The sequence below is a fragment of the Erythrolamprus reginae genome, chromosome Z (genome assembly GCF_031021105.1).
Source record: "Erythrolamprus reginae isolate rEryReg1 chromosome Z, rEryReg1.hap1, whole genome shotgun sequence".
NCBI lineage: Eukaryota > Metazoa > Chordata > Lepidosauria > Squamata > Dipsadidae > Erythrolamprus > Erythrolamprus reginae.
In genome coordinates this window covers 54,635,057-54,640,373 of record NC_091963.1, presented here as the reverse complement: position 1 = coordinate 54,640,373, position 5,317 = coordinate 54,635,057, and positions in this window count along the sequence as shown.

Genomic DNA, 5,317 nt, shown 5'->3' with positions numbered 1-5,317 from the left:
CCAAGTCCCAGGGTATACAATATTGAGATTGTAAATCATATGCTGAAAAAATACTTGTGCCTTTTAACCAGTCACAAATGTGCCTCATCATGCATACTAAATTGTATCCCCTAATATTAGTGGCATTAATCCCTCCTTTTTTCTTTGCAGCTGTCAGCTTATGATAGTGGATGCATGGGTGCTTGCCCAGCCATAAAAAATGGGATGTAGCTTTATTGAGTTTCATGATATCAGCATGCTTTATAAAAAGGGGGATATAATAGTTTGGAAAAAGACATCATTTTTATTAAACAATTATGTCCCAATAAAGAAATGGGGAGGTTATGCCATCTTGAATCATTTTCATGATTAATGGAGGGTAATTTAGCCTATATACCAATTGCACTGTATGTCCAATTTTTATGCCTAAGTATTTCACAAAATTTCACACAGGTATCCCTCCTATCTCTTTTCCTGTACTTCCCATCGGTCTGTTTCCCTCCAGGAATAGGATTACACATTTAAATTTATTTATTTTGAACCCCAAAAATGAGCCAAAGTCCTTAAATAAAGTTAGAATTTTGGGGAGATCCCTGCATGGGTCAGACATGAACAGAATGATATCATCTGCAAAAAATGTGGTCTGAAGTGTGGAAGATCCTATTTGTATTCTTTTAAATGTATTTTGTTCCACTAGATATCTTACCAGGGGTTCAATGGTCAGATTGAAAAGTAGGGGTGAAAAAAGACACCCTTGGCGAGTCCCCTTCAACAAAGAGAAAGGTGTGGATATAAACCCTGTAGTACATATTCTTTCCCTAGGTGCTTGATAGAGGCTTTGTAAATAGGTACGGAAAGGACCCTGTAGTCCAATACGGTCAAGCACCTGTCCCAGCCACTGCCATTTCACACTATCAAAAGCTTTCTCAGCATCTATAATGATTAGGGCTAGCACTGGTTCAAGCAGTACCCTGATGGCTGCCTGATCTAGAGCTAATAGAGCTTTCCTCACTTTGGTAATTGCAGCCCTGCCCTGGGTAAAGCCTACCTGTGTAGGTGTTATTAATGTAGGGAGAATATTTGCTAATCTGTTTGCCATTAACTTGGATATAATTTTTAAGTCTACATTAATGTGATATTGGTCTAAAAGAGGCTGGTACATCACAGGTTTTCCCAGGTTTTGGCAATAATATATGTGCCATATTTAAAGAGCTTGATAATTGGCATCCTGATAGTAAAAAAGAATAAAGTCCTGTAAGAAATGGAGTAATTTGGAGACTTCCGGTGGCTGCTTGAGGTATAGCAGCTGTTAAGGAGGGATGTCTCCTTCCTAAGCCTGCTTTTTCTTTGGATTTCTGAAATCTTTCGGGACACTGTTTATCTGGAAGATGACGTGGATATAGAGGGGTTAATTGGGCATCGGCTGGTTGAAGGTATTCACCTGCAAAAGTGAAGGGCACCCTCCCAATCAGGGATCGAAGGGGCTCGCTGTTGCTGATTCCAGTATGGCGGGCCTGAAATCATAAAGGCCACGAAAATAGAGGAAGTCAAAGAAAAGGACAGATCAACCTGTTTCAAGTAAGATAGCGACTTATATTGACAGACTCTTATAGGATCAGAACTTTATTATAACTTTATTATAACTACAACAATTAAAAAGACCGTGAAAAAGACCATCCCGATTAGGTGATAAGGAGTGGACTCATGAATCTAATGAGGCGGCAATAGTGAGGCGGTGTATGAAGGATTGCCCACATCCAAGATGGACATTTTATAAACATAGCCGTGTAGGTGCCTAATCCGGGAAAACTAGCACCTCTTTAAAAACTGGGACAACTATTAAATCATGCCTAACTCAATTTATTGGATCTGATTAGACTCACTAAGGCAGATTGGCTGAGATTGGATTGTCTGCAATACGAGATCTCTCTCCATCTGGGTTTTGACAATCAGTTGACAGGGTGTGTGGAAGCGAGGTGCCGAAAGTTTCGTGCCAAATGAAGAATGACCAAATGCTCCGGCAAGTGACTGGGCTCATCTGAGTTGGGGTGAAGTGGGGGCCTGATAATAGCAGAAGTAGAGAACATTTGGGCATTGGAAGTATCTTTGGCTACTGTGACTTTGTTCGATCGTGACAGCAGTCAGGACTTGATCGCTCCGACCCACAGAGACCGTGCATGGTCGCAAGCCCCCTTTTTGGCTATTTTTTATTTTTTTGGCTTTCCTATTCTGGCTTTTGGATAGACCAAGGGGATAGTGGCAGAGGTCTGGTGCTGACGGTTGGGACTGAGCTCTTGACTACACATTTGAGACCGCAGTGGAAAATTGGACCTGGGGAGAAACTTCAGCAGCACTTTGGGAGGCCAAATACTATTGATACCAACAATAGAAGATACAAACAGGAAGTGACATTTTGGCTTTCCGTGACTGACGAACATAGAACTACGAATAGAACTGAATTTAGAGTCATAAGGAAAAAGCCCTGAAGCTTTGAATTCTTCTTTTTCCTCTTCTAATCCGAACTACAAATCCAAGCGGAATAATAGTAATTCAATAGTTATTTACCGTATTTTCCGGCGTATAAGACGACTTTTTAACCCCTGAAAATCTTTTCCAAAGTGGGGGGTCGTCTTGTACGCCGGATATAGGACAGTGGCGCCGATATTTGCGATGACTGGGAGGGGCGAGAACACCGCCTCCCAGCTGGGCGAGCCTGCGCTCCGCTTAGGCTCGCCCACACGCTGCCTTTGGCAGCACAAGCGTGCCTGTCCGGCCGGGGAAGAATCGCCCCGGCCGGACGTCAGTTTCAGCTGGGGGGGGGGGCGAGAACACCGTCTCCCAGCTGGGCGAGCCTGCGCTCCGCTCAGGCTCGCCCACACGCTGCCTATCCTCCCCAAACATTTTCCTTTCTCTCTTACATTCCTCAGTTTTTTCTCTATACTAAGTACCTCATACCAAATATAATATATTTAAGGGTTTGACAGCTATTTTTCTTGTCTTGCCCCCTTCTTTATTCATATACTCTTCTTAAACTTTATATAACTTATACCTAGAACTTAATACTTTAAGATAAATTTTATATAGATATACATATATTATTTAATTTTTCTACTTAATTATATTTAGCACTTAATATATTAAGTTGTTTACTTTTTCTTCCCTCTCTATTGTTCACTGTTTTTATGATTTAGTGAAAAACAAAGTTCATGGCTGAAGTTATATATTTCTGAAGTTATATATTTCTATGACAAATAAGCTAATATCCATTATACTAATTACTCTTGACCCATTTGCAAAGAATTCATTTAACAATATACAATAACTGAATAATTCACAACTAACAAACCAGATAATATTTATACCTGTGTAATGGACTTCCATATGGTCATCTGGAACAGAATATTTAAAATTCTGGAAAAACAAGACCAAATTTTAAAAGAAATGGCGAGCAATCCACCAAGGGGGTCCAAAAAGCCAACTGTTAGCTTCAATCAACATTCCCTCTCCTGCTGTGCAACGGAATGGAAACAAAATTGAGTTTGTAGACCAGAAACTGAAAGAATCCAACAAAGAACTTGAAAATTCCCTGATCCATCTTGATATGGAACAATCAGCATATTTCTTAAGAGTCCAGAACATAGTTGAATCTGAGAGAGAGAACCTAGGGGAAGTTATGTTAACAATACTGTAATTGCAGGAATTTTACAACAAAACAGGGAAGACGTAATTAACAAGATCAATGAAGTGTACTGAATTCAGACTAATTATGCCCAAAAACACCAACTCTCAAGAGAGGTTCACATAAAATTCACCAGAAAAAATACTAGAGACAAAGTCTATGCTGTTTCTCGAGATGGCAAATTAACCTATAAGGGCAGGGAACTAAATATCTTAAAACAAATCCCAAGAAGAGTTCGTGAAAGAAGGGATTACAAAATGCTGGCCTCTTTACTAAACAAAAAAGAAATTACCTTCAAATGGACAATATCAGAGGGTATAGTGATGAATCTAGTGGGTAGAAGAATTAAAGTTGACACACTAGAATGTGCACAGGAAGTATACGAACAAATGGTAAACCTAGACCTGGAACTAGAAAGTGGAGATCGAAAAGAATCAAACTAAGAGGAAGAAACTGAATCAAGACAGGAAACTGGGGGGGGGGGGCGACAGGGAGTTTAGTGGGGGAAGGGACAAAGAAAAGGAAGAAGGAGCTAGGAGTAGGTCACAGACAGCAGCAGCAGCAAACAATTAAAAAGGAACCGAGAAGAATCCCTCTAGACCAAAATGCAACATGAAATTAAATTAATTTCGATTAACATCAATGGACATAACAACACTTTCAAACGAAGAAAAATCTTCTCAAATTACTCCAACAAAGAGCACAAATAGCTTGTATGCAAGAAGTACACATAAAACAAGCACATAGAAAATATTTAGAATATACTAAATTAGGAGAATTATATGTGTCACTAGATGAAGGGGAAAAAAGAGGAGTTGCTACCTATGTAGAAAAAAGAACTAAAACCCCAAGAATTACACATAGATCCAAAAGGAAGATACATAATTATTGTTTCCTCCCATTTCGACAGATTAAAAATTGTACTAGAACAGTATTAGACATATTGGAATTTGGTGAAGCACACCCAGGAAGACAAGTAGTCTTAGAGTTCCTGGACGCACAAAAGGCTTTCAATAATCTCAATTGGCAATACCTATTAGAGTTAATCAGAAAACTAAATTTAGGGAGTAAATTTGAGAACCTGATTCAAAATATATATCTACCCCAATCGGCCAAGGTGATGATAAATGGAGACACGTCTGATCAATTTTTTATTAACAAAGGAGTTTGCCAAGGATGTCCCATGTTCCCTCTTCTTTTCATATTAGCACAGGAAATTCTGTTAAATAAGATTCGGAACAATAAAGAGATAAGGGGCATTAAAATTAAAGACCACGAATGCAAAATGCAAGCATACGCGGACGATATAGTATTTTTCCTGGAAGATCTGTTTGAATCCGGCCCAGAATTGCTAAAAGAAATATAAAAATTTGAGGAATTCTCAAGGCTAAAAATTAATAAACAAAAAACTAAACTCATGACAAAAAATATAACACAAAAAAAGTAGAACTGGAAAAAATTAAGAAGCTCCAAACAACTAAAAAAATTAAATACCAAGTACTTAATATAACTAACAAATTATCATAGAAACATAGATTGACGGCAGAAAAAGACCTCATGGTCGATCTAGTCTGCCCTTATACTATTTCCTGTATTTTATCTTAGGATGGATATGTTCATCCCAGGCATGTTTAAATTCAGTTACTGTGGATTTACCAA